This window comes from Lutra lutra, chromosome 1, assembly GCF_902655055.1.
Source record: "Lutra lutra chromosome 1, mLutLut1.2, whole genome shotgun sequence".
Taxonomy (NCBI): Eukaryota; Metazoa; Chordata; class Mammalia; order Carnivora; family Mustelidae; genus Lutra; species Lutra lutra.
The window spans coordinates 98035207-98044652 of NC_062278.1; the positions used below are offsets into that span (position 1 = coordinate 98035207).

General features: G+C 35.8%; 1 protein-coding gene across 1 annotated transcript in view; it reads right to left on the bottom strand.

Annotated features, from left to right (window-relative positions):
- SPATA16 (spermatogenesis associated 16) overlaps positions 1 to 8500 on the bottom strand; it is a 245971-nt gene extending 237471 nt beyond the window's left edge. The window contains exons 1-2 of the mRNA XM_047730665.1: positions 8456 to 8500; positions 8397 to 8418 (exon numbers count right to left, since the gene is read on the bottom strand). The gene's annotated coding sequence lies outside the window, so the exon portion shown is untranslated. The remainder of the gene's footprint in view (positions 1 to 8396; positions 8419 to 8455) is intronic.
- Positions 8501 to 9446: the final 946 nt, after the last annotated feature.

The window sequence follows — 9446 nt, forward strand, 5'->3', positions numbered from 1 at the left end:
ATTTCTGATTAATCAAAAAAAAAGGGCCAGAAACGAAAGAAAAAGGATCAAATAAAAACCAGGTTAACAATACAGTAGATATCAACCAAGATGTAGCACCAATTACTTTAGATTTAGAAGTACTAAATATTCTAATTAAGAGTCTAAAATGATCACACCAGAAAAAATACAAACCCCAGCTATATTCTGCTTATGATAGATACATCCTAAATACAAGAACACAGGAAAACTGAAAATATAACTGTGCAAAAGGATACAGCATGGAAACATCCACCAGGAGAATGGGATGGCTCTAACTCCAGTCAAAGTAGGCTTTACGGCAAGGGACATTAGCAGACATAAAAAAGGTGTGCTAGTGAATAATTTATTGTCTCCTAACTCCAGAAGTACCCCTCACCCTGTACTTACTGGAACTGAATTCTGCATACTACATTTCCCTTTTTCCAGCTGGCCACCAATAGAGGGTACTAGAGAAACACTGCAAAGCTGCAAAAGAAAGAAAGGACTTTCCCTTCAAGGGTTTGTTTCAGCCAGTATCCTGTGGATCCAGGCAGCATTTTGCGAGAGTACAGGCGGCATTTACTTCTGCTGTTGTGGCCCTGACAGTTAAGCAAAGGTGTCCTTTTGGCAAATTTCTTCATCACATCCTCACTGTTCACCCATTTTCCAGGCAAACGAATCTCATTTTAGTTACTATTTGTGCCCTATGCCCTTAGCCTTGCAGCACCTCCTCTAAGGTTTCACAGTCCTTTTCTGTTTATTTTCTCTTAGCTCTAAGAGGTGTAACCTGCTTACTGTGGGTCCTACCTCTGTAATCCTTGGAGTTCTTTTTCTACTCTTTCTTGTAGTTAGCCACTATTTAATTCAGTTAACAATTCTTTGTAGTAAATCTGTTTAAAGTAGTTTCTGTTTTCTGACTGTAGTTTGACTGATACAAGGTATTATATACAAAAAGGGGATTAGACTAGGAAAAGGTAATATAATTCTAAATCTGTATTCAGTCAATAACATGATTTCAAAATACACAAAGCAAAAAATTCACAAAAATAAAAGCAGATATTGACAAATCTCCAATCATAGTAAAAAAAAATTTAACACACCTTTCTCAATAGCTGATTGAATTGCAGACACCCCCTAAAAAAATGAAAGAAAAGAAAAAGGAAAAAAAAAAAAACCCTCTTAGGACATAGAAGTTCTGGGTAACACATGTAATGAACTGGGCCTAATTGATATATGTAGAATCCTCCTGAATCAAAGAATATCAGAATGTGCATTCTTTTCCAAATGTACCTAAAATCTTAACCAAAATTGAACATAACTTAATCATAAGTCAAGCCACAGCAAACTTCTCATTTTATATGGAAATAAAAAGGGCCAAGAATAGCCAAGATAAACTTGAACAACAAAGATGGAGAACTTAAACATTATTAAGAATTTTTGAGAATTATTATAAAGCTATAGTAATTAAAGCATTATGGTTTTGATGCAAGGATAAACAATTAGACCACTTGAACAGAATAAAAAGCTCAGAAATAGACACACATAAATGATTAGGTAATTTATGAAAAGAGCGACCCTATAACGAAATGAGGGGAATTATGGTCTTTTTTTTTTTTTTAAGATTTTTTTATTTATTCATTTGACAGATAGAGATCACAAGTAGGTAGAGAGACAGGCAGAGATAGAGGAGGAAGCAGGCTCCCCGCTGAGCAGAGAGCCCGATGCGGGGCTCAATCCCAGGACCCTGATATCATGACCTGAGCCAAAGGCAGAGGCTTTAACCCACTGAGCCACCCAGGCGCCCCGAATTATGGTCTTTTAATCAATGGTACTTGGCTAAGTCAAGTGGAAAAAATAAATTTGACTCCCATCTCATGTAATACACAAAAATCAATCCCAAATATATTGAAAAACTAAATGTAAAAAAAAAAAAATCAAGTTCTTAGAAAAAAAAACAAAATATTTTCATGACTTTTGGGTAAACAAAAATGTCTTAGGCAGGACACAAAAAATAATAAATTGGAGTATGTTATAGGTAGTAACTCCTGTTCATCAAAATACATCATGAAGAAAATGAAAAAAGGCAGTTCATGGAATAAGAGAAAATATTTATAATACATATATTTGACATGGATTCGTATCCAGAAGGACTTCTATATATGAAGGACGTCTATAAATCAATATGAAAAATGCAGACAATCTAGTCGAGAAATGGACCCAAATTTTTAGCAAATGTGTACACTTGTCATAAAAGAGGATTCCAAATGGTCAATAAACTTATTAAAAAGTTGCCAACTTCATTAGTCATCAAGGGAATGCAAACTGAAATCCCAGGTCAGATGCAACCACAAATCCACCAGAATGACTAAAATAAAAAAGATAGACAATACCAAGTGTTGGAAAGTACATTATGTAACTGGAACTATTACAGATGGCTTGTGGGAATTCAAATTTGTATAACCACTTTGGAAAACTGGCAGAACCCCCTTCCTCCTATACTCTATATCTGGGTAATCTTTTTTCCTCCTATAAGCCCAGCGGAAATGCATATTGATGCTGAAAAATACACATGAACAAGAAAGTTCTCAGTAGCACTATCCATAAAAATAAAACATTAAAAATATTTCCAATCTACAGTAGAAAACATACATAAATGGTGGTATATTTATACAATGAAAAAATATTATATGGCAGTGGAATAAATGAACTGTAACTACAAGCTACCACATGAAATAAAATGCTGAGTAAAATGCTGAGCGATACAAAAGAATATACACTGTATAATGTATTTTTAAAAGGGTCAAATGGCAAAACTAACTTGTGTTATTAGTCCCAGTAGCGGTCACACTTGAGAGGGTTGGTAGAAACTGAAACGGACCAGGAGGGAGGTCCTGGGATTACTGATATCACCATTTTTTATCTACCTATCATCTATCTATTCATCTATCTCTATCCATCTATCTATATTGAGCCATATATTTACAATTTGTGTAGTTTATTTATTTTTGAAGATTTTATTTATTTATTTAATTGGCAGAGAGAGAGAGAGAGAAAGACAGCAAGAGAGGGAACACAAGCAGAGGGAGCGGGAAAGGGAGAAGCAGACTTCCGGCCCAAGCAGGGAGCTCGATGCAGGACTTGATCCCAGAACCTTGGGATCATGACCTGAGCTGAAAGCAGTCGCTTAATGACTGAGCCACCCAGGCGCCCCTGTGTAGTTTATTCAATACATGTTATACATCAATAAAAGGTTTACATTAAGAAAATGGCAGGCCAGGATAGCTTGAAATTTCACATATTAAAAACTGAGTTTTCCTAAAGCAAGACTTTCCTAAACACATGTTCTCTACTATCCCACCTGTGATCTCTGCATTGTCTGTGTGTTAGAGTGATAATGCAGAGGAAGAATTTGATACAAGGTGTTTTTCTGCAAAATGCGCAGCCACACAAAACAAAAGAAATGCAGTTCACACAAGTGGATTGAAAATTATTAGACTGTGTGTGTGTTGGGTTAAGTGGAGGAGATTATGTGTTTCGGAAGCCCCTAAAGAGCCTAAATAAACTGCATTGGACATGGAACAATTTTTTTTGCTATCATTATTATAACTTTTTAAAATAGTTATGGTTAAAAAAATTATAAAAAATAAAATAGTTATGGTTAAAGAAAAAAGAAACCCCCCCTGTGCTTGCTCACTCATGACCCAATCTCCCTACAACAGTTTGCTATATTAATTGGTAAGTATGAGGATCTGATGACCAGATCAATGACCTCAGGACCAACCTTATTTCAGTTAACACTCAATCCTAAGGAAAAGGTGGGAAGAAGGATGTGTCAATAATGAGGACCGGAGGGTTTTTCAAACTACAATTCTCTCCCTCCACCCTCACCCCCAATTCCATCCCATTATTCTTGAGAGCAAATTGTAGATAAGAAAGATCTGAAAGAACAAGAAAAATATTGGAAATTGGGGAGATGGAAAGATAAGTGGAAAACAGAGGTAGTCACCTGCCATTGGAAGATAAGACTAAAGCCAGATGACTAGTTTAGTATGGGTATTACTGAACAAATTCTGTAACAACACAGTCACACGAAGGCCCACGGAAGATAGAATCTCTGCAAGGAAAAGGGGGAAAATGGCAACTGCATAAGAAGAAAAGCCTTCTATTAACTGCAGATTATCTGTACATTTATGGAATTTGTCAGTGAATGTATGGGCAACATCTGAAGGGATTCTGTATAGGTTGAAACGTATAAATTCATAAAGTGTGTCATTTTAAACGTATCTCAAATTTTGTCCCTTAGGCTGGTAATGACCCTCATGTTTAACATGATGTTCCCTCTACTGTTAACTACACTAGTGAATACAAAAGATGGGGACATTAACTGAGATCTGAACTTTTGAGAATGTCTTGCCTCTAATACTTAAGGAGATTACATGTCTTCAATGTGTTCTTCCTCTATTCTCTTCCTTCTCCCAGTAGGATTCAATGGACTTTCAACACACACACGTGCACACACACATTTTCCTAAAGTAGAAACTAGGTATGTTCAGCCTGGGAATATATACTGAGAGCTGATTGTGGAGACCGTGGTCTATTGCAATCCCCAAACCCCCACTTTTTTTTTTGTTTGTTTGTTTAAAGTTTCCAAATGTCTGCTCAGCAGGGATGTGAAGTGGTTATCATGTCACAGGTTTATTCTTAACACTTTCGCATTAACAAAATTGAGCTGATTTCTAACAAGTTAAATGCACGCTTTTTTGGGAAAGGAGGGGGGTGACAATACAATGTCTTCCCAAGCTATAACTTAGGTGATCTTTAAAGACAGCATTGAATTCTTCTGCATGAGTTATACTGGCTAATAGGAATTTAAGTGATAACTAGTGGGAGAGCACTGAAGCATTCATGCATGTGAAATCAGATGAACACCCACAATGTGGAATTTCATAAAGAAAATTATTCTAGCGGAGAAATACAGGCCCAGGTTGAGTGCCAGTAACTTTTAAACTAACATGTGGAGCTATCATCCTAATGAGTAACAACTAAAGGTGCCTAAAGTAAAGCAAGACCAACATTTTCAAGTCTGTATTTTCAAACACGCTTAAAAAACACCAGCTTGAATGGAATTATATACAATTCCCTTTCTCTACTGAAGGAAATTTAATCTTACTTTCTAAATTTTGGTTGCATATATTAATGCTTACTCTTGAGAGGCACATGTACAACTTATTTAAATAAATCTTAAATAAATAAAGTTTATTTTACTTAAATAAGGGATATTTATCAATAAGATTTATTATTTAATAGTCAATATTTTATTTATTAAGATTTAATAACTCTTATTTACTTAATAGTCAGGTAGATCAACTAATTCACCTGTGCAAAGAAACAGAAATCAAGAGCTCCGATATGTATTAGTGATTTTTATTTCTACTCAGTGATTATGATACTAGTCTTTCTGAAACATTTTAAACAATCTGCTTAAAACTATTTACTTAAAACTATTCTACTTAAATCAATTTATTACTTGTCATGCAATTCAATTCTAGATTGCAATGTGACTTCAGCTTTTATTCATCAAGGTTAAAGGGACATGTTCTAATACACATGTCTAATACACATTTGACATGTGTCGAATCAGCTCAATTACCTTTCAGAGTTGCCTGAAATTTGTGAAATATTAGTGATTCAAATACATGAATCCCGAATATTTCATACTAGTTGTATAGCATATTATATAGTATGTAAATAAGTGTATCCCCAAGTCTTCTAAAATATAGAGATAAAGCTGAATCTTTGTTATCATGCTTATTTTTGTCTTGCTATCACGCTTATTTTACAACAGTTTCTCCCATCACATAATTTAGAATGATGTTGATAATAATAATGGCCATTGGATCCTCAGTTTCCTCATTTACAAAATGGTGTTAATGATAATATTGCCTCATGTGGTTGTTGTTGAGAGGAGTAATAAAAGAAGGCTGCCTGATAATAGTAGGTGCTCAGTAAATATTAAGTATTATAATATTGTTATTGTCATTATTATTATTGCTGTTATTGCTCAGCAATTTAAAAAAAAATTAGACAATTAGGAAAATATCCTACTGGACACATGGATCATGCTGCTTTATCATGTTTATTTTTAAATTTAGCCAGAGTGGTGATAAGTCATAGTCATTCCTTAGTGATCTTTAAGCTAGACTGCTGTAGTATTGTATTAATATCTCTGAAAAAACATTCAACAAGGCCCTTCATGGGTGCAAAATGTTATAACTTGAATGGTACTTTCGAGAAAGATGACTCAATATATTTTACACTAGGTAAGAGACTATATTCTGGGCTCCCTGATATAAAAGATTTAAAAACCCTTGAGCATTCGGTTTGTATGGCTTTAGTTACCATAGCCTATCTTTATTGGGCACCTATTTATCTATTTTCAACTGATGTGTCATATAAAAGGAAAAAGAAAAGACAAATTGTAGCCAAATTCTAGAGAGAATGTGGTTTTGGTAGAGAGATGTGGTTTTAGTCATTGTGTCTTAATTTGAAAATACTCTTCTGAAATAAGGAATAAACTGTGGGTTTATGACTGAGATCAGTTTAAGGTTCTCTATCTCACGATTAGGATTCATGTTCATCCATTGTTTTCTTTTAAGTCATAATTAATATCCGATGTGCTGATTTCACTGCTCAGAAGATGATTAACTTTGTGGATTTAGGGCAGTTTCTGTTACAAGCAGTTACTTTCCATTCTGAACAGTGGCAAAAAAATAAAAGGTATTTTTTCTGAATGGCTTTTAAAATGATTTCTCTTTGGAAATATCTTTGAAAATGACCAGATTGGAAGTTTTAGCCATTCGGTTATAACAACACTGATGAGTAATAGATTGAGCAGGGTTGAACAGTTACTTAAAAGTCAAGTTTAGGAACAACAACAACAAAAAAATCTCAGTTCTATCTTGATTATGTACTTGTGTTGCACACCATGACAACTCACCAACTTAGGTTGGTTCTATGCACTTGAAAAAGAGGCTTAAAAATTATTTAAACCTCTGTGAAACACCACACAACACAATCTTGCCTTCAGTTGTATCCCCTTCTCCCATATCAGACTAATATTCCATTCCTTATTCAAATCAAGACAATCAAGAAAACTACAGAATGTGTACAGAGTTAGGCAGTTTGAAGGATTCTGACCCGTCTCTCACTTCTAGTACACTCTTTCTCTCTTCTCCCTTTATTTACCTTTCACTTTATAAAACTATTTGAGCTCCTGCCACACATGAAAAAAACAAAAACAAAAATATAACCCTGTAAAATATTATTATTGGGTCCCAATCAAATTAATTTTTCCATTTGGAGGAAAACAGTCCACCAGCCTACAATAATATTTAAGAGAGCACCTGAATGGCATCCAGGGTCTAATTGGTGAATTGTGAAAGATCCAAAGCCTTTTGTGTGCATAATAACATAATTAGTACATTAAGTTTAAACATAAGGGGTTAAACAAATTTATCAATACAAATAAATTTTCATGCATTTATTTCAAACTAGGGGCTTACTGAAAATGGCAAACACTTAGCTGGTGTTTCAAAAACGGAGACCCTTAAATGATAACCTATAAATATTTTATAGAGGAGGAATGTGAAATTTTAAACAAGGTTGGCAACTATTTTTCATTGCTCACGCCAACCACCTTTGCATGATGGTATGCTGCTTGTGAAAGACATTCATTCACAGATTCACTCACTCATACATCAAACACCTTATTTTATGCCAGGCATGATAGAACACATGAATTGAAGACAGTAGTCTTGTGTCTTCGAGAAAGAGAGCTCAGATCGTCTCTCTATCCTACTCAGTAGCACTCATTATCTTCAGTCTACAGCAGTATCATGAGTCAAGGAAACAACAGCTCATTCCACAAATGATTTTTTTAAAAAACTTGGACTCTGAAATAGTCACCGTCTTTCACTTGATTAGAGGTAGATGTCCTCAAATTATACACTTTACTGAGGAATACAAATTAGGGTAAAACAAAACAACAAAAAATCTATTACTCAGAAACCAATTAGGATCCTAGCCTTCCCTTTCTCATCAAAGTGGGAATGAGATAGGACTTGTCCTTGAAGGGGCTAGGCTAGGGAACCACATTGGAATTCTCTACCTTCTAACCGCCCGCAAGAAGTGATTTCTAGGCTACTTATTAGGGTTAACTTATAAGCAAGTTCCTTGTTCCTCTATAAGCAACCTTCCTTGTTCCTCAGGTGGGAAGGAATAAAAGGAATTCCGGTTCTCCCCAAGTTACTAGAACTTCCCCCGGAGGGGCAGCCCCTTCGGTCCCACCCAGCCACGAAAGATAAAAAGCTCGAATCGAGCACACGTGAACCTCCTACCTACGCAGTCCTGGCTCAGCCCAGCCGGGCCTTTGCAGGGAAGCCTTGGACTCCTCCCAGCTGCTTCATCTGCGCAAGCCCGGGTCCAAACGTCCCAATCTGAGGCCTCGCGGGTCTGTGCGCTCCCGGAGGCGCGCAGGTTTGAAACGTCACATTCCACGCGACTCTGCCTTGTTCCTCCGCTCGCGGCCCCACCCAGCATCTGTGGCAGCCACAGGCTTCTTGTTGACTTCTCTGCAGTGGACACGACTTTTTTTTTTTTTAATCTTGGAAAAAAAAACTTTGTTTTTTTTGTTTTCGGATGCTAAAAGTAATAAGATACTTAAGTATAATTTGGAAAATCGAAAAATATGTACATAAAGTACAAACTACCTGTATACTAAAGAGAAACACTAAGAATATTTATTGTGTATCTTTGTGGTCTTTTTACTACGAATAGATAGATAAAAATGAAATAGATCGTGGTGCTTCTCGGCCTCTAACACATAAACACACGAAGATGATATACATAAACTTTATAAAGTTTTGTACATTTTTTTTTTTAAAAGATTTTATTTATTTATTTGACACAGAGAGATCACAAGTAGACGGAGAGGCAGGCAGAGAGAGAGAGAGGAAGCAGGCTTCCTGCTGAGCAGAGAGCCCGATGTGGGACTCGATCCCAGGACCCTGAGATCATGACCTGAGCCGAAGGCAGCAGCTTAACCCACTGAACCACCCAGGCGCCCCCTGTACATCTTTTTTAAAGGACAATATGTTTACTCTAAAATATACATATGTAGGATTTCAAAACCCTGTTTGTATATATTAAGGAGAACAGCCGTGTATCTTTTCACACATTTTAGGAAGACTGTTAAAACATTTGAAGAAATCTATGTACCCCTGAGGATTGCGTCATTCTTCTAATCACTGTTAGGAATTGTATCACAAACATTCCCTTGCTTTTCCTTATAGTTTAGCAAATCATATATGTATCATTTTTATTGAAATATGGCACATGTAGAGAAAAATTAATTACACTGCAAATGTGTTCAGTTAATTATAACAAAG